The sequence below is a fragment of the Rhinichthys klamathensis genome, unplaced genomic scaffold (assembly GCF_029890125.1).
Source record: "Rhinichthys klamathensis goyatoka isolate OS25496 unplaced genomic scaffold, OSU_Roscu_1.1 h1tg000350l_1, whole genome shotgun sequence".
NCBI classification, from domain to species: Eukaryota; Metazoa; Chordata; class Actinopteri; order Cypriniformes; family Leuciscidae; genus Rhinichthys; species Rhinichthys klamathensis.
In genome coordinates, this window is record NW_026606862.1 from 862,905 (window position 1) to 883,714 (window position 20,810).

The 20,810-nt window shown below is 44.8% G+C and overlaps 1 protein-coding gene across 1 annotated transcript in view; it reads right to left on the bottom strand.

Annotated features, from left to right (window-relative positions):
• LOC130068942 (E3 SUMO-protein ligase RanBP2-like) overlaps positions 1 to 20,810 on the bottom strand; it is a 211,692-nt gene that overhangs the window by 63,474 nt on the left and 127,408 nt on the right. The gene's annotated exons all lie outside the window — the stretch shown is intronic.

Genomic DNA, 20,810 nt, shown 5'->3' on the forward strand with positions numbered 1-20,810 from the left:
CGGGGTGCCAGGGACAGACCGAACGGCAGGACGGTGTATTGATATGCCCTCCCCTCGAAGGCGAATCTCAAGAATGGCCTGTAACGAGGGTCGATCTGAATATGAAAATATGCATCTTTCAGATCCATTGTAACAAACCAATCGCCCGGGCGAACTTGCGCGAGAATTTGTTTGAGTGTTAACATTTTGAAAGGCCGTCTCATGAGAGCCTTGTTCAAATGTCTCAGATCTAGTATGGGTCTGAGTCCGCCATCTTTCTTTGGGACTAGACAATAGCGGCTGTAGAACCCCGAATACATTAGCGCGGGAGGGACTGATTCTATTGCTCCTTTTGCTAATAAATTCTGAACTTCGGTGCGAAGCACGTGACCCACGCTGCTTCTCACCGACGTCTCGATAACCGCCTGGAATTTGGGGGGTCTGCGAGCGAATTGGAGCGAGTAGCCTCGCTTTATAGTGTTTATGACCCAACTCGACACACCGGGGATAGCTTGCCAGGCCATGGCCCGTGTGGCTAGGGCTTGACACACTGAATGGGACGGGCCGCCTAACATAGGGGGACCTGATACCCTTATTATGTGATTTGTGCACATACTGAGTGTTTGACTGACTATCCAGGCTTTTGCCCGGGGGAAAGTCAGTGTTACAACAGGGAGGGGGCCACCTAGAGAAGGGGGACTGTGAACCCGTGTGTTGTGATTGTGAAACATGCTCTTTTTGTGCTTTATTTGGGTCGCCGTGAAAACGGCGTTTGTTTGCTAAGACGCGCTCACCGCTGCGGGCCTTTTTACAATAATAAAATCCCCAGCCCTCTCTCTTCCTGCTTGTTGCTAGGACGACTTCGGTGGTACCTGGTCAATCACGACGCTGGCTCGCGGGCCTTGACGCTGGGGGAGCGGGTAGCGCTTTGCGGGCCTTGACTGGCGGTGGCTATCAGCGGCCGCATGGCGGCGCTGAGAGGCCTGCTTCACCGGTTTGGCTGGATGAGGCGAAGGCGGTGGTTTGGGCTTGCTGGTCGAGAAGTTTGAGCGTTTCGGCAAGAAGTGTCGCATAGCCTGGGACGCTTTCTGTGCCTCTGTGTACCTCTCCGAGAATCCTTTCACCGCCGGGCCGAAGAGACCGGAGCTGGAAACCGGGGTGTCGAGGAATCTAGTCCTGTCGGCTTCTTTGATCTCAGTGAGGTTGAGCCAAAGATGGCGCTCGAGCACGACCAAACTCGCCATGTTCCTTCCGATGGCCTGTTCTGTAGCCTTAGTAGCACGCAGCGCTAGGTCTGTAGCACTTCTCAGGTCTCGAAAGGCCTCCGGGTCCGGGCCAGCCTCGTCCATGGACTGGAGGAGTTTGGCCTGGTAGACCTGCAACACGGCCATCGTGTGCAGGGCCAAAGCAGCCTGACCGGAGGCGGAATACGCGCGTCCAGCGAGGGCTGAAGTGTTTCGGCAAGGTTTGTTGGGATGCGCGGCTCTAGCTCGCCAGCTAGCTGCAGTACTCGGGCAAAGATAAGCGGCCACGGCCTCTTCGAGGGGCGGCAAAGACTCATAACCCTTTTCCGCTGCGCCATCCACGGAGGAGAGCGTCGCGGAAACTGCAGATCCCACACGTGCTGAGTAAGGAGCGCGCCAGGCCTTGGTAAGCTCCTCGTGGACTTCGGGGAAAAATTGCGCTGGTTTGTGACGAGGGACCTGCTGGCGCCCCGACAGGAACCATCCATCCAGCCGACTACGAGGCGGCTCCTCGGGCGTGGCCCACTCTAGCTCGAAGTCCGCGACGGCCTTCGTCAGGATCCGAAGCATTTTGGCGTCGGAGTTTGTCCTGGTCGCTGAACCACTGGCCACAGACTGAGAAGCGGTGACGGGGTCGAGAGAGCCCGGCCACTCATCCTCAGAAGCGGCGATGGACAGACTGTCGTCGAGTTCGAGAGACCCGCCGAAGGAGACGAGGCCTGCCACGTAAGAGGGGGGGCGCTGGTCTCCTACGAACAGGACCGGTGATGGCGTGTGAGTAGGAGAAAGTGAAGAACGCGGGGACGCGGCCGGCGTGCATTCACTAGCTTCCATACCCTCCGGTTGCCGTTGGCTGCGACGCTTCTTCTTCCTTGGAACAGAAAGCGTGGTTGAAGCGGCATCGCCGTCTCGGGAGAGAGCTAGCCGATTGCGCAGCACGGAGATAGGCATGCTTTCGCAGGCCGCACATCCGCCGGCAGAGAGTGCATTTTCCGCGTGGTCGATCCCCAGGCAGGAAATGCAGCTCGAGTGTTGGTCTGCCTCGTGCAGACGGCCTCCGCACGTGGCGCAGGATGAACGAGGCATCTGAAAATAACACAATGCTTGCTTAAAAGGATATAGGCTGTCGCCGGATAGCCACAGTTGAGACGGCGTCAGGAGACAATCGACGTGCAGGCGAAGTCTGCTGAAGAGAAGCACGCTCAGGCTGAAAGGCTTGTTCGACGGCGAATAATCAGTAGAAGCTCAGGGACATGTGTACTGTCGCTGAAGGAGTATAAACCTGCTATAATGGCGAATTCGGGGGTCTATATAGGCTGGGCCACGCCCCCTCGGCGGGCTCTGACGTTGGGCTAGCTCACTGGTCGCGCGTCAGAGTCGCCCGCGCCATTGGATGTGCAGTTGCTGCAGCACAGCCTATGAGCGCGTCTAACGCTCAGTGTGCTAGCTGTGCAGCTGCAAATGCGTTTTACATATAGGCTTCAGTAAATCGAGGAAAAGGAGTTTCCCCCACTGCGTATAGCTACGCAATACGAAGTGACCGTTCGAAAGGGAACATTTAAAAACCAACAAACTGAGTTAGGCAGTTCAGAAGGATGGAATGATCAATGGTATATTTACACTCAGAAGTGAGTAAAGAGATACCAGTCCTGCTTGTCTGTGTAAATATACATCTGTGTAGCAACAGGTGTATAATTGTTTTTAAGCCTTTGGGGCTTTAGACATCCATGGTGGGACCAAGAAGATTTGTCTTCAAGGGTACTGTTTAAACACAATTACCCAACAAAGGAGTAGTCATTCCCTACGTGTGAGGAAGACACGTGTAGATCCGCTCTGATGGACAACAAAGTGTCACTCTAATTGGTAGCACTGACGCCATATTGGGCAGGGAGTGAATCGGTGTGCAAACACCCCCACGAGAGTGGAGACACCAGAAGCGGCATGTCGAGTGAAAAATCATGAACCTGACTCTCCATTTCTTCCACTCCAGATAGTGGTACCCAAAACTTAGTGATTAAGGCAATATTTTAGCCTTTATTTAAATATGATTGATATTTTTTATTTCTTATGATGTATTATGCATATGCTGTTATTATTTTAATTCCTTTTCTGTTTGTGTATGAAATGTGCAAAATGAATTAACTTGCCTTGCCTAAAGCTATGAACCACATAACCCATGTTGTTATTTATAGTGCTGTTATAAATAAAGTATTTTTATTAACTTAAATTAACAAAGATGAACAAATACAGAAACATATGTGTTGCTCATGGTTAGTTCATGTTAGTTAAAACAGTACAATAACTAATGTTAACAAATGAAACCTTATTGTAAAGTAATTCCAATACTTCCCAATACTGTAAAGTGTTTCCAAGACTTTTTTTTGTAGGTTCACAAATTATTCTATTAAAGCCAGTTGTGATAATTTCTTCTTGTCGTGGCTTCCTTGTCATCTGATATACAGTACGTGACACAGCTTCACTGCTCCAGAGAATTTTAGTAGTTCTGTGATTGAACAGTCTAATAATCTACATTTCCTGTGGAATACTGAAGCTTGACCTTTGACCTTGTTTATGAACAATTGGCATGTTTTAGTTTTGAATATTTACATTTTGGATTTTTTAAATAGAAATTGAAACACATCCGCAAAAGCTGCTTTCAATTTGACAGTGTTGTGAACTTTTTTCTTCTAAAGTGTAGGAAACTCAGAAGCGAAGACCAGGAGACTCGGGTGTATCTTTTTAAGCGGGGTTCTTTATTGCTGTTGCATTGCTGTAGTATTCCCAAGTCTGCTTCGTCCAAAAATCTTAGCCAAGTCTGACCTAAGCCAAAATACCTTGTGTTCATATACCTTTCAAGGGGGAGGGGTTACATAGAGGTGGAGACACTCTGAAACAAAGCATGTTGATTCAGCTGGTTACCTGATTTCATCAGCATAATAGTGTAACTCAAGATCAACAAAAGGCCCAGCTGACCTTTGAGAAGTGACAAGAGGTTAATGGCCGACACCTTGATTGCCTCAAAATGGAAAACAGTGTGCAGAACTTTCTCAGTTAACATACTGTATTGGAACCTAAATTAAACATTTTAATAAATTTGTAACCCTACAACAGCATGGTTTGGGACAAAAATGGCCCATAATAATCACATGTTCTTGATCAAGGTTAATCAGTGTTCGTCAACACTTACATTTAGGTGGTCTCTCTTTGCTCCAATCTCTCCTGCGATAAGGATAATCTCTCCTGCGAGCAACATCTGCAGAAACAAAAGCATTTGCAACTTACATTTATTTCTTGGATATGACACAATAACTCCAAATTTCACTTTTCTTCTACAAAACATAAATGAGAACAGGTCAAAAAAGATCCGATTTATTGATTCTCTAGGAGATGTTGTCTGTATGGTGCCCACCAAAAACTCTTTAAGAGTTAGACAACACGTGTCGGGACCTACTCATTGTCGTAACGATACTCTAGATCTAATACTATCACATGGAATCAATGTTAATGCTTTTGAAATTCTGCAGCAGAGCGAGGACATCTCAGATCATTATCTAGTCTCATGTAAAATACATTTATCCAAGGCTGCAAAGCCGACTCCGTGTTATAAATATGTTAGACCTATCACTTCTGCCACTAAAGATTGCTTTATTAATAATCTTCCTGATCAGTTTCATCATCTCAGCATCCCGGATGGCTTAGAAGAACTTGATATTGCAACAGAAACTTTTAACTCTCTTTTAACTCTCTCTTTTCCAGCACTTTAGACGCAGTTGCTCCGTTGCACTTAAAGAAGATTAAAGAAAATAGTCCAACACCGTGGCAGCCAGAAAAATGGAGCGCAACTGGAAGAAAACTAAACTAGAGGTATTTTGCATTTCATGGAAGGAGAGCTCGATTGCTTACAGAGAGGCCTTAAAAGCTGCTAGATCTGCTTATTTTTCAACCCTAGAAAATAATATATTAAATAATATTAGAAGAAAATAAACAAAACCCTAGGTATTTATTTGAAACAGTTGCTAAACTAATGAAAAAGAAATCTTCAACCCCAGAAGTGTCCAAGCAGCCCAGCAGTAATGACTTTATGAAGTTCTTCACTTACAAGATTGATAATATCAGGGAGAAAATTATAACTATGCAACCGTCTACTACAGTATCGCACCAGGCAGTGCATTGTAGTCTCCCTGAGGAAAAAATTTAATTCATTCATTACTATAGGAGAGGAAGAATTGTCTAAACTCGTTAAATCATCTAAATCAACAACATGTATATTAGACCCTATACCAACTAAACTACTAAAAGAGATGCTTCCAGATGTCATAGATCCTCTTCTTAATATCATTAATTCATCTTTGTCATTAGGATACTATTGTCCACAACATTCTTTTGAATAGACTCGAAAATGATGTTGGCATTAGTAGAATTGCCTTAGATTGGTTAAATCACACTTATCTGACCGTTATCAGTTTGTAGCAGTAAATAAAGCGATGTCTTATCGATTCTGAAAGGTTCTGTAGTCACTTTCTGTCCTATTGCGTGTGCGATTTATTTTGCGCGTCGGAATGTTCGAACCCCTAGATCTTACTTTACGAGTAAGTTTTCATTCAGACTTATTCAATTTTATTCTAAATACTCAATCATACAATTAATATGAAGAACACAAATTATTTCAGGAAAATAAAATATTTGCCATATGCAATTCATATATGTGTACATTAATCTTCTATTCGGAACAATCGGGAAAGCCTCAGTGCTTTCATGAGGCTTAATTTGCCCATCCCTAAGTACAGTGGAAAACACTCAGAAATGTCAGCAGTGGCAAAGCAAGACTTTGTGCTGAGCTTGGCGTGCTCAGGGCTTAATGGTCTGTGAGTGTCAGCTGTCAGCTGTGTGTGTAATCAGTCCAGGTATGTGGGTTGCTGGGAAATGTAGTCCGATACTAATATTCAGGCAAAGGGAGACCTCTGGTGGCGAATGGACGGATTTTCAGGATTGGCATCCGTGACATTATCCCCTACAAAGGCCTCATTGACAGCACAAAAGGTTTTTTATCGACAAATTTTATTTTCTCTGTACTGATGAAAACTTTAAAATAATTCAAGTTCATATGGATCTACCGAAATGACCAAAAGCGCTGTATTATGCATGCCAAGAAAGACCATGCGCCTGCACACATACGCATTCAAACACGCATGCCTATAGACTAAACGCATAATACGCATGTGCATGCCTCACCATTTTCACAGATTCACGTTTTTGTAGTTTACACAAACATTGAAAACAATACCGTTATCATCTCTGCGTTCTCAGGCCACCATAATACAGTTGTCATGTAAATGAACGAATGCATTTTGTTTTCAGTTTAAAACGTCTCTGGTTACTTGCGTAACCTATGTTCTCTGAATAGGGAACGAGACACTGCGGAAAGCGCAGTGGGGATATTCTCTGAATGTGCCGATTGTCTGAAGCCTTATAGAATCACGCCAATTCATTGGCTGATGGCGTCCGCGCGATATGGCTCCGCCCCGACGCTCTTACGTCGCATCATTACATATTCGTGCGCGCGCCATCTGCTCCTCAGATTTCTCTGCCGAAAAGAAACTGTCAGCAGCGCGAGGAGCTTGGCCGCTAACGCAGCGTCTCGTTCCCTATTCAGAGAACATAGGTTACGCAAGTAACCAGAGACGTTCTCTTTCATAGGTTCACTCAACGCTGCGGAAAGCGCAGTGGGAACGGACTGCCAAACTCGCCAAGCTAGAGCGCTTTTATAACTGGTAGATAAAAGAGACAACGACCGAAATGAGTTCAAACAGAAAGAACCTGGGAAACCGGGGTCATGTCAAGATCCAAGCTATAGAACCTTACAAAAGTGTGCGGAGAGGACCAGCCTGCCGCAACACAAATATCCTCCAAAAGTGCTCCTATGAAAAGAGCTTGAGAAGATGCTACACTTCTGGTGGAATGTGCTTTAATGCTAAGAGGTGAAGGCAAGCCACGCACCCCGTAAGCCAACGAGATAGCCTCTGTGACCCAGTGAGAAATCCTCTGCTTTGATGTAGCAAGCCCACGGCGGCTAGCACCGAAGCAAACCAGAAGCTGGTTAGATTTCCTCCAACTGCCTGAGCGGTCTACATATATCTTAAGAGAACGAACTGGGCGGAGCAAGTTAAGCTTCCTATCTTCCTCAGACGAAAATGGAGGAGGGTGGAAAGCGTTAAGGTTAACTACCTGTGAGCGGAAAGTTGAGGAAAGAACCTTGGGGACATACCCTGGTCTCGGCCTCAAGGAAACTTTGACCAGGCCAGGGGCAAAGTCCAAGCAAGACTCGCTAACAGAAAGAGCTTGTAAGTCTCCCACCCGCTTTAATGAGGACAAAGCTAACAAAAGAGAAACCTTGAGAGTCAGAATCCTCTCCGGAGCTGACTCCAAGGGCTCAAAGGGGGCTTTCCTCAAACCCTCTAGGACAACGGAAAGATCCCATGAGGGAACTCTAGGGGAGCGAGCCGGTTTGAGGCGCTTCACCCCACGCATGATGGCAGAAACTAACCTTAATTTGCCCAGGGGAATCTCATCCGATTCCCTATGCGCTGCAATAGCCGCGACATAAACTCTGAGAGTGGTAGCGGCTGCTCCAGCCGCAAACTTCTCCTGCAGGAATTCCAGTACTGAACCAGCAGGGCAGTTAACTGGGCTCCTATCATGTGCTAAGCACCAAGTCTCAAACACCCTCCATTTGGAAGAATTTAATCTCCTTGTAGAAGGGGCTCTAGCACTCGCAATGGTCTCCTGAACGTCAGTTGGGAGACCAGAGCTTAATGCTGACGGCCTCTGATCGGCCAAACATACAGCTTCCACATGTCTGGGCGAGGATGCCATATCCTGCCCTGTAGCTGGGACAGTAGATCTTCCCTGACCGGGATCCTCCAGGGGGAAGATTCCAGTAGAGGAATTAGCTCCGAAAACCATGGCTGAGATGGCCAGAACGGAGCTACCAGGAGGAGGCGGACTCCGCTCTCTCTCACTCTGGCCAAGACCGCCTGGATCAGTTTGATGGGCGGGAAGGCATAGAGTTTCTGCATTGGCCAAGGGTGAGCGAACGCATCTATCCCCAATGGGGCGGGGGGACTCAGGGAGAACCAAAGCGGCCATTGGGACGACTCTTGAGATGCAAAGAGGTCCACCTCTGCCTCTCCAAAAACCTCCCAGATCAGGACCATCGTCTGGCGGTTCAACATCCATTCCCCCGATCTGAGTTTCTGTCTCGACAGAAAATCTGCTGCGAGGTTCAGAACCCCTGGGACATGAACCGCTCTTAGAGATAGGAATCTGCTCTGAGACCACAGGAGAAGGTGACGCGCATGCTTGTCTAGGGTGCGCGACCGAGAACCTCCCTGCCGGTTCACATGAGACACCACTGCCATGTTGTCTGTTCTGACAATGACATGGTGACCCTCCAGAAGAGGGAGGAAATGATGCAGAGCCAGAAAATTGGCTCTTAACTCCAGGCAGTTTATGTGCCAAGAGAGAGCCTCTCCGGTCCAGACCCCACACGCTGGTCTGCCCTCGAAAACCGATCCCCAGCCGGTGAGAGAGGCATCCGTCATAATCATCTGGCGACGAGATACCGCACCCATGCTGACCCCTTTCCGAAGAAAAAGAGGGTCCCGCCAAACTGACAGGGCTCGAAAGCAACTGCGCGATACCTTCAGCAGGCGAAGGGTTGACCCCTGAGAGTTTCACCCACCACATGAAGGGTCTCATGTGGAGTAGGCCCAGCGGTAGCACGAAGGAGGCCGCGGCAATAAGGCCCAGCATTCTGCGGCAGGTGCCCACAGTCAAGTCAAGTCACCTTTATTTATATAGCGCTTTTTACAATACAGATTGTATCAAAGCGCTTCACAGTGATAACATAACATGAAAACAATATAACAAAGTTTGTTTCTAAAAGAAAATTGCGTCAGCGTCCACCTTAAGTAAGGCAGATCAATAACATTATTGAATATTAAATGTCCCCAACTAAGCAAGCCAAAAGCCAAGGCAACAGTGGCAAGGAACCAAAACTCCATCAGGGACAGAATGGAGAAAAAAACCTTGGGAGAAACCAGACTCAGTCGGGGGGCCAGTTCTCCTCTGGCCAACGAAGGAACAGTGCATGATTCGGGCAGCATTACAAGTCAGATTGGATCGGAACATTTAGAGTATTTATCCATTTCCATCTTTTGGAAGTCCAAGTAATCACGCCGGTATTAAGACGAGTTGTTGAGGATCAGTGCCGTCCACCATAGAGAGTCCATATCGCCCGTGTTGAGTCGTCAATTCACAGGCTTTGTGATTGGAGCATCTGAAGTCTCCGTGAGAGGCTGGATACAAACTGGAGCTGAAGAACGCCATTTTCTCGGGACTCGCGTCCCGAGATAACAGCAGAAAAGCGAAAAGGGAAAATAATTAGCGTAGCTGATGTTCATAATGATGATTTCCATAACACAGGCGTAAATGATAAAACATGAAGACAGTGACTCTTGCGTCCCAAAATCACCCCCCTCCGTCCCCCACTCAACTCAGCCTTGCTTACTGACCTCTACATCCCTCCTGCTGCTGAGACCTAACCACAATCTCACAATCTCTCCGCAACCCAACCATACGCGCCAACCCGTTGACTAAGGCTGTCGAGCCCCACTGGTGCGTTAATATGCAGTTTCAGTGGACAACGGTTCCGTATGGCATACCACCTACCACAAAACACAATATCTGCCCAACCATCCGTCATTCACGCAATATACACAGTAACGTAATGACTGTAAATACTATGCAACCTATACAAATAACCTACAGTCTCTTCAAGTTTTATAGTATTAAATGCATTTGATCTGATTCAGCAGTGGTATAAAAGGTAAGCATTATGTAAATGCTTGGCTAAAGTGATGCGTCTTTAATCTAGTTTTAAACTGGGACAGCGAGTCAGAGCCTCGAACAATATCAGGAAGGCTATTCCAGAGTTTAGGAGCTAAGTGTGAGAACGCCCTCCCTCCTTTAGTGGACTTAGATATCCTAGGAATGACCAGAAGCCTCGAATTTAGGGATCTTAAAGAACGCGATGGATTGTAGGGCGATAGAAGGTCCATTAAATACACAGGAGCTAAACCATTTAGGGCTTTATAGATCAGTAATAGTACTTTGTAATTGATACGGAACTTGATAGGTAACCAGTGTAGAGATGATAAAATTGGTGTTATATGATCATATTTTCTTGACCTAGTAAGAACTCTAGTGGCTGCATTTTGCACTAACTGTAGCTTGTTTATTGAGGATGCAGGACAACCAGCTAATAAAGCATTACAGTAATCTAGTCTCGAGGTCATGAATGCATGAACTAACTTTTCTGCATCAGAAACAGATAGCATGTTACGTAATTTAGCAATGTTTCTAAGGTGGAAAAAGGCTGTTCTTGTAAAAATATGAAATATGATTTTCGAAAGACAAGTTGCGGTCTAGTATAACTCCCAGGTCTTTTACCGTAGAGGATAAAGTAACAGGACATCCTTCTATATTAAAGTTGTATTGTAAGTGGTTTTGTGGGTAGTTTTTTGGACCAACAAGTAATACCTCCGTTTTATCTGGATTTAGTAGCAGGAAATTACGCGTCATCCAGCATTTTATATCTTTAAGACACTCTGTCAATTTTGATGAGTTAGTGTTTTCATCTGGCCGTGATGAAATATATAATTGAGTGTCATCAGCATAACAGTGGAAATTAATTCCATGTTTTCTTTAAATATTACCAAGTGGCAGCATATATATTGAGAATAGCAGAGGGCCTAACACCGATCCTTGCGGCACTCCATAGTCTACTGACGTTATCTTCGATTTTTCCCCATTTAAACAAACAAAATGGTAACGGTCCGATAAGTACGATCTGAACCAGCTTAATGCCTGTCCCTGAACACCAGTGTAGTTTTGTAGTCGATCCAAGAGTATTTTATGATCGATAGTGTCAAACGCAGCACAGACACATGATGGCCTATCAAAAAACGAGCCAAGCATGTCATCAAGCTGGAAATCCGTGCAGGGGCCAAGCGGGCCTGCATGAGAACGGAATCCATGTTCACCACCAAGAAAACAGTGCTTTGAGCCAGAGCAAGAACACTCTTCTCCGAGTTCAACCTCAAACCGAGAGACTGGATATGACTCAGAACGATGTCTCTGTGGTGGGCCACTAGCTTCCTGGACTGGGCTAAAATAAGCCAATCGTCCAGGTAATTTAGAACACGGATGCCCTGGAGCCGCAATGGGGCCAGAGCTGCATCCATGCACTTTGTGAATGTCCTCGGGGCCAGAGATAGGCCGAAGGGAAGGACCCTGTACTGGAATGCCCTTTCTCCAACGGCGAACCTGAGGAACTGCCTGTGTCGCTGTACAACCTGGATGTGAAAATAAGCATCCTTTAGGTCTATCGTCACGAACCAATCCCCAGGCCGAATCTGAGATATGATAGCTTTCAGCGTCAACATCTTGAATTTCCCTTTGTAAAGGGCGAAGTTCAGTCGGCGGAGGTCCAGTATGGGACGCAAACCGCCGCCCTTCTTCGGGACCAGGAAGTAACGGCTGTAAAAGCCCCGCTCGGTTTCCCCTGGAGTAATCTCCTCTATTGCTCCTTTGAGAAGGAGGGAAGAGATTTCCTGATGAAATACAGAAGCCTGAGTGGCGCTGTCTACTACAGTAGGAAACACCGTTGAAACGGGGGATTGCGGCAAAACTGAAGAGTGTAGCCGAACCGAATTGTGCGAAGAACCCAAGACGATACCCCTGGTAAGCGCTCCCACTCTGGAAGGAAATGTGATAGAGGAGGAGGAATGTTGTAATGCAGACGACATACCTGAGTGAGGGTGCCGTGCTGACGCTCCTGGAGTAAAGAGGTTGGCTGTGCAGGAGGGCCATCGGCGTCCTGGCACGTGATGGGAGGCATCGATGCTGGGGTCATGGTGACCAGATCCGCCTGCTCCGGAGGAAAACGGAAAGTGCCTCCGAGGGGGGGGGGGAGCAGAAGGTTCGGGGGGGGAGCAGAAGGTTCCCTAGCCCTCCTGGGCATGAACTGTCTGAACGCGGCCGATTGGGATTTGGAGGAGCGGAATTTCTCAACCACTGTGTTGACCGCCTCACCAAACAACCCCGTTTGAGAAATGGAATCAGCCAGAACCAGCCATATAACGACCTATAGCGCGTGCGGTATGCTTGGTGGCTCTAAAGGCTAAATCCGTAGCCTTACGAAGCTCCTTGACCGCTTCAGGAGTCACGCCGTCGCCCTCGTCCATTTCCTTCAGGAGGTCCGCCTGGTAGGCCTGAAGAATGGCCATAGTGTGCAGGGTCATGCCTGCCTGCCCAGCCGCCATGTAGGATTTCCCAATGAGAGAGGAAGTAGTCCTACATGCTGGAGCAAGATGGTCGGCTAAAGTTTCCTCAATCGCCGGAATGGCGGAATAACCCTGTTCCACAGAGCCTACCAGGTTGGTGAAATCAGCAGCAGCCGCATTAGTGAGGCGTGAAGAGAAAGGCTGCTTCCAGGATCTGGAGATCTCATGATGTAGATCACTGAAAAATGGCAGCTTCCTCCGTTGAGGCCTAGAATTAGGGCCACTGAGAAGCCTTTCGTCAAATTTCGACGACTGAGACTCACGTGGCTCGTCGGGCCAATCAATAGTGAGCTTCTCCGTAGCGCGCGAAAGCACGTCAACGAGCTCAGCGTAGGCCGCAGTAGGCCGCGCTTCCTGGCCGCTCGGCGGGATAACCTCGTCGGCGAGAGTAGGCCCAAAATCGAGTCGGAAGCCTCGGTAAAAAGTATATCCTCCAGCCCGAAAGAAACCGCGTCGCGTGCTCCCGGGCTGGGGCGCAAATAATCGTGTGAAAATTCGACTGGCATGCCTCGCGCGTGCCGAGGGGAGGGAGGGAGAGAAAGAGCGGGGCTCGTCTGCTCGAACTCCACATCCTCAAGCTCTACATCCGAACCCCATGTCGCGGATCCTCGAGAGGCCTCAGGAGCGCGACAGGGGGAGACGAATGATTCCCTCTCAAAGATCGCGAGCCGCGATTTGAGGGTTTTGAGCAACAAATTTTCACAGAATTTGCATTTAGACGATCCTATAACTGCCTCATGTGCATGTGAAAAACCCAAACATTTAACGCACTTACTGTGTGGGTCGTCGTTAGCGATGTAACAAGCACATGGCGGAGTACAGAGTCTGTAATCAATGGCAACTTCACCGTAAGGAGAAACAGAGTTCCGCTTGAACAGTCGCAGAAGCGCCGAGAATAATCCTTAGATGTAGCTCAGAAAAATCACGAGCGAAGGGCAACGTGACCGCTTCGTTCTGAAGGTAGAGAAATCTGAGGAGCAGATGGCGTGCGCGCGAATATGTAATGATGCGACGTAAGAGCGTCGGGGCGGAGCCATATCGCGCGGACGCCATCAGCCAATGAATTGGCGTGATTCTATAAGGCTTCAGATAATCGGCACATTCAGAGAATATCCCCACTGCGCTTTCCGCAGCGTTGAGTGAACCTATGAAAGAGAACGGGGTCGTTAATATAGCTAATAACTAATGATTTTTACAACAGAAATAAATAAAATAAATCAAACTTAAGCTGGACAATAACTTTCTTCTATATCTGCAGTAAAGCCAAAACAAACTTTGTTGTATTATTTTCCTATTATCACCGTAAAGCTGATTTGAAACCATCTTTATTGTAAAAAGGGCTATATAAATGAAGGAGACTTGATTTGACTAGATGTTACCGTGGTAACATACACCACAGGAACAGGCATAATTAGAGATAGAGACCCAAATGAAGAAAAAAGATGTACTACTGTATCTACCACGATCCATCAGCATTAACAGTAGCAGGATGAGCTTCTGCTGTCTTTCACCTTTTCATGTTGTTTTTTAATAGCAATAAATGTGAGACCTAAACAGATCTAAATGTTAGACGATCTTTTACGTAATGAAGTTAGAACACCAACTCTGGTATACTATCTTTGTTTTATCATGTTTTATCAGCTTTATTTTAAATCTCAGCCATCATAATTAATGCCATTTAGAAACATTGTTTCACAATTAATAGGAATCTGTGAACACTATACATCATAACTTACAACTTATAGAAACAAAGATGCTGCTGATATTTCACAAACATTCATAAACATCACCAACAGAAACATGACTGACACTGAATGTTTCGATTTTCACCTTTTCTAACTGAACTTCACATGATCTACATTTATTCATTTAACAGACGCTCGCATCTGAAGTGTCACTGCATACGTCCACATATCTCAGTTAAACTATTCAGCCACTGTTTAAACGAGATGGCTAACCGATATGAGTGATGTGGATTCAACTATTAATATGATTCATAGATCAAACGTTCACCTCTGCTTTTTCTGCTGGCCATGATGATGTTCTGTTCTTTCTTCAGTCTTCAGTCGATGATCTCCTGACGTGTGTCTCTTCATCGTCCTGCCAGAGATTACACTGAGTTTACTTCATTAACACACACTAATGAGATCATGTCACCATACACACTATGCCCAAAAGATTTATTTTAATATGCTGATATTTAATATGCTGTTATGTATGTAAGATGTTTTTCTTCAAATCACACACATAACAAAAAAAAAAACCAGAATGATTGTTTTTGGGATGTTTCTGTGGATCTGATCATCTATATACACTCAAATGCTCAAGATAACTGCAAATATTTGTTTTAATCACAAAACAATCCCCGGGCGCCACAGCAAAAATGTCTGCCTACTGCTCCGTGTGTGTGTGTGTGTGTGTGTGTGTGTGTGTGTGTGTGTGTGTGTTTTCACTACTCACTGCTCCTAATGTGTGTGCCCTATCTTGGATAGGAGGACAAAGCACCATGCGAAATTTTTAATAAAAATGTATGTCACAGTAATAAAAGCTTTACCTTTACACTTCATAACCACTGAATACAATTGCACATTTTGCACTTAAAATATACAGAATATTAGACGCACAATCTTGTATTGTTTTTGGTTCTCTGACAAATATGAAAGTGAAACCAACCACTTCTGCATCTTAAACAGTTACAAATACACTCATAAGCACACTACAATCATCATGTTGTGTTGTATATCATATTTACATATTATACTATGCGAGACCAATGTCAGTGTCTTTAAAGTAAAAGTGATATACCTGCATGTCGAGGTTTACCATTCCCTTCATCAAAGCTGGAAGAAACATGTGTGGCGTCACGTGATTCTCTGCACAGGAAGCTATAGTTACAACCGAACCCTAGCGAACACTAGCGAACCCTAGCGAACAGTGTTAGAGGAACATGAACATGTGACATTCTGCTCACTGTCTTAATAAATGACACCATACAGACATTTCAAGAAGATTATGGAATATCTTCATTTGACATTATACATAGATAGCTAGCTAGACATAGAGACAGACAGTATTATTTATTTCTTTTTCATTTAAGTAGCTTATCTACACATGTTACAAATTAACATTTCAAATAAATTGTTTTGTGTGTGAGAGAAGAAGAGGAAGAAATTGAGCTGCAGTCTGATGTAGAGACACTAATTATATACATATTCAAAAATATATTCGGACGTTGAATTATTAGAAAAATAATGCACACCCGAGGTGGTAATGCACTGAAGACGCGAGGCAGAGTTACACCTCGGGTGTGCATTATTTTCATCAATTATTCCACTTATATTATACCACACCTCAAAACATTGTTAAGATGATGTATTTCAAGAAATTTTTTAGGTTTTTTGGGTAACACTTTATATTAAGGCCCGCAAACAACTGCGTTAGTAAACCGAAATTACGGTGTACGTTTCTGTAATTATAGTGTACTTCCGTGTAGGTATAAGGGAACAATATGTTAAGTTTTGGGTAATAAAGGGGTACAATCAGATATACAAGCAAATTATTTATAATGTAATTATTTTAAAACTAACAGGTACCTATTCTTTTAATATATTCCAGGCAAAAATTGTACGTCTGTTGTATATAAAAGTTTTGATCACATTTCTGGAAAAATATGTTCTTGTGCAATGTAGTTACAGGGTAATTTTGACATCTGTGGGTTGTAAATTAAACATATACAGTATATATATATATATATATATATGTATATGGCTGTATGTAAGCACAGTATGATCAAAATTTAATTTATTGGCTTTTCTTACTAAACTACTTAACGTTAAGGCAAAAAAAATAGTTTCTGCTATGATTATAATTTAGAACGTACCATGTAGTACTTAGTACTTACCTTATCACATTGTATTGCAATGACACTTAAATGTCAGGGCAAATATACTGTGTAATTAAAACTTTTTTTTTTTCTTAATAAGAGTACCTTTCTCTGTAATTACTGTGCAAATAGTGTTGTTTCATATTGTTACATAGTAAGTAGTGTTTGTTACCCGTTTCAACTGTGTAGTTACAGGGTAAGTGTAACTCCTGCGGGCTGTAAATTAAAGTGGCGCTTGTTACCCCCTTGTTCTGTGTGTAGTTACAGGGTAAGTGCAGTAAATATACAATAAAAGGATCCCATTTAATTTCTGACTTTTATTTTGCTTACATACAGCCATATATATCTATATATCTATATATATATATATATATATATATATATACACTACCGTTCAAAAGTTTGGGGTCGGTACGATTTTAAATACTTTTAAAAGAATTCTCTTCTGCTAACCATGGCTGCGCTTATTTGATTAAAAATACAACAAAAATCAGTTATAGTATTAAATATTATCTCCAGTGTAAATCAGCTGTTTTCTGTGTGAATATATAGTAAAGTGTAATTTATTCCTGTGATCAAAGCTGAATTTTCAGCATCACCAGTGTCAGTGTCTTCAGTGTCAAATGATCCTTCACAAATCAGTATAATATGAGGATTTGATGCTCAAGAAACATTTATTATTATTATCAATGTTGAAACAGTTGTTGGTCTGTCAGTTGTACAGTTTTTTTTTTTTTTTAGGATTCTTTGATGAATAGGAAGTTCAAAAGAACAGCATTTGTTTGAAATAGAATCTTTTGTAACATTATAAATGTCTTTACTGTCCTTGATAAATAAAAGTATTGATTTCTTTCCTCCAAAAAATAAAAATAAAATTCTCACTGACCCCAAACTTTTGAACGGTAGTGTATATATATATACTGTATATGTTTAATTTACAACCCACAGATGTCAAAATTACCCTGTAACTACATTGCACAAGAACATATTTTTCCAGAAATGTGATCAAAACTTTTATTTACAACAGTCGTACAATTTTTGCCTGGAATATATTAACAGAATAGGTACCTGTTAGTTTTAAAATAATTACATTATAAATAATTTGCTTGTATATCTGATTGTATCCCTTTAATACCCAAAACTTAACATATTGTTCCCTTATACCTACATGGAAGTACACTATAATTACAGAAACGTACACCGTAATTTCGGTTTACTTACGCAGTTGTTTGCGGGTCGTAATATAAAGTGTTACCGTTTTTTGTCCTTAAAACTCTCTTGTGTGTAGAACTAATTTCTTACACATCTCATTCCAAGCCTCCGTTGCTAATTCCAAAACATCATTTTATCTAGCAATGGAGGATTCGGCCACTGATTACAGACTAATGCAGTTATTAATGCATGGCTTAACAGTTTCCGGCACTGTGCCGGATCTCCTACATAGTGCCGGATAGTCCTACATTTCAGTTCATGAGTTCGCCTACCAATGGTAAAGAGGAACACATCTTTCACTCTTAACCAAACTAGCATCTAGCCAATCAGAAGTAGAATGGGGTGGATCTTGGAAAAATGGTGGTTGAGATCCAGCTGCAACCAAGTCCTAAGCATAGATGCTGGAGCGGAGAGCAAGGATGGAGAGTACGTTTATAATGCCTGGGGAAGATGTCCTAATTGATAATGGACTTAAAAATAAATGGCGCTGGGCATGGATAGAAGAAATAGAGACGGCAAGCCTATTGGCAGCTGGAGCCAGAAATGAACAGATCCAGGTGATTGCTTCTGCACGTTGTGCTCGAGAAAGCTAATGTATGCAACTAGCAGTAAAAAAGTGTCCGGGCTCTCCAACACACAACACGATTACTGTGAGCAACAACCACAGCTGACGTACCTGTCAATGACTGACCGTGTTTGTGACCTGAAAATACACCTCTCAACCTTGTAAATCTGTGTAAAAAATTAGCTGAAGAAAAAATACTTTGATTAAGTCAAGTCAAGTCAAGTCAAGTCATCTTCATTTATATAGCGCTTTTAACAATGGAAATTGTTATTGTTATGATTATGGTTTTGGCTTTACTGGTTAGTTTCAAGGAAAATTATTTTCAAATAATGTTCTTTTTTTGCTTTTCTCCGAAAACCAGTCAGTATCTGGTGTGACCACCATTTGCCTCCCGCAGTGCAACACATCTCCTCCGCATAGAGTTGATCAGGTTGTTGATTGTGGCCTGGGGATGTTGGTCCACTCCTCTTCAATGGCTGTGCGAAGTTGCTGGATATTGGCAGGACCTGGAACACGCTGTCGTATACGCCGATCCAGAGCATCCCAAACATGCTCAATGGGGGGCATGTCCCGTGAGTATGCTGGCCATGCAAGAACTGGGATGTTTTCAGCTTCCAGGAATCGTGTTCAGATCCTCCAACATGGGCTGTGCATTATCATGCTGCAACATGAGCTGATGGTCGTGGATGAATGGCACAACAATGGGCCTCGTCACGGGATCTCTGTGCATTCAGGATGCCATCAATAAAATGCACCTGTGTTCGTTGTCCATAACCGGTGTTGGGAAAGTTCACTTTCTACATGAACTAGTTCAAAGTTGAGTTCACAAATTTTAAAATGAACTAGTTCAGTTCATAGTTCATACTTCCCAATTTTGAACTAAGTTCACAAGTTCCAAAAATGAACTAGTTCATAGTTCTTTTTTTTCCATATGTTGCTGCGAGCTATTTTTTCATTATTATTGCCACAGCCCATATACAACCACTACAGCAATTATTTTATCGGCGGGCAAAGTTTGCACAGAAATGTAAGATTTTTCCCATCCTCACCGACCTTGTCATAAAACCCGTTTAAATGATCATACGACGCCTCCTTGATGCTTTGTCGACCTCATGCTGCTTTTTGTTTTGATGACGCGTGTGACACTGGTGGCTAGTGTTGCCAGATTGGGTCTTTTTTTCGCTACATATTAAGGCCTGTTTACGGTGTGTTATATCCGGGTTTTCGCCTGGAAGGCTTTATAGAAATCTGGCACCCTATTGAACGAAGTTAAACTGAGAGAGTGTGCGTTCACAGACACCAGAATGAACGAGTTCACAGTAACGTTCATCAGGCAGTAATACAGTATGTTCAGTTCAGGTTCGGCCAAAATATGAACGAGTTCATGAACTATCGAACTTATGAACAACACAGTCCATAACATACGCCTGGGCATACCATAACCCCCCCGCCACCGTGGGCCACTCGATCCACAACGCTGACATCAGCAAACCGCTCACCCACACAACGCCATACACACTGTCTACCATCTGCCCTGTACAGGGAAAACCCGGGATTCATCCGTGAAGAGAACACCTCTCCAAAGTGCCAGACGCCATCGTATGTGAGCATTTGCCCACTGAAGTTGGTTACGACAACAAACTGCAGTCAGGTGGAGACCCGATGAGGACGACGAGCATGCTGATGAGCTTCCCTGAGACTGTTTCTGACAGTTTGTGCAGAAATTCTTTGGTTATGCAAACCGATTGTTGCAGCCGCTGTCCGGGTGGCTGGTCTCAGACGATCTTGTGTCCGGGTGGCTGGTCTCAGACGATCTTGTGTCCGGGTGGCTGCTCTCAGACGATCTTGTGTCCGGGTGGCTGGTCTCAGACGATCTTGTGTCCGGGTGGCTGGTCTCAGACGATCTTGTGTCCGGGTGGCTGGTCTCAGACGATCTTGTGTCCGGGTGGCTGGTCTCAGACGATCTTGTGTCCGGGTGACTGGTCTCAGACGATCTTGTGTCCGGGTGGCTGGTCTCAGACGATCTTGTGTCCGGGTGGCTGGTCTCTGACGATCTTGTGTCCGGGTGGCTGGTCTCAGACGATCTTGTGTCCGGGTGGCTGGTCTCTGACGATCTTGTGTCCGGGTGGCTGGTCTCAGACGATCTTGTGTCCGGGTGGCTGGTCTCTGACGATCTTGTGTCCGGGTGGCTGGCCTCAGACGATCTTGTGTCCGGGTGGCTGGTCTCTGACGATCTTGTGTCCGGGTGGCTGGTCTCAGACGATCTTGTGTCCGGGTGACTGGTCTCAGACGATCTTGTGTCCGGGTGGCTGGTCTCAGACGATCTTGTGTCCGGATGGCTGGTCTCAGACGATCTTGTGTCCGGGTGACTGGTCTCAGACGATCTTGTGTCCGGGTGGCTGGTCTCAGACGATCTTGTGTCCGGGTGGATGGTCTCAGACGATCTCGTGTCCGGGTGGCTGGTCTCAGACGATCTTGTGTCCGGGTGGCTGGCCTCAGACGAGATCTCGTGTCCGGGTGGC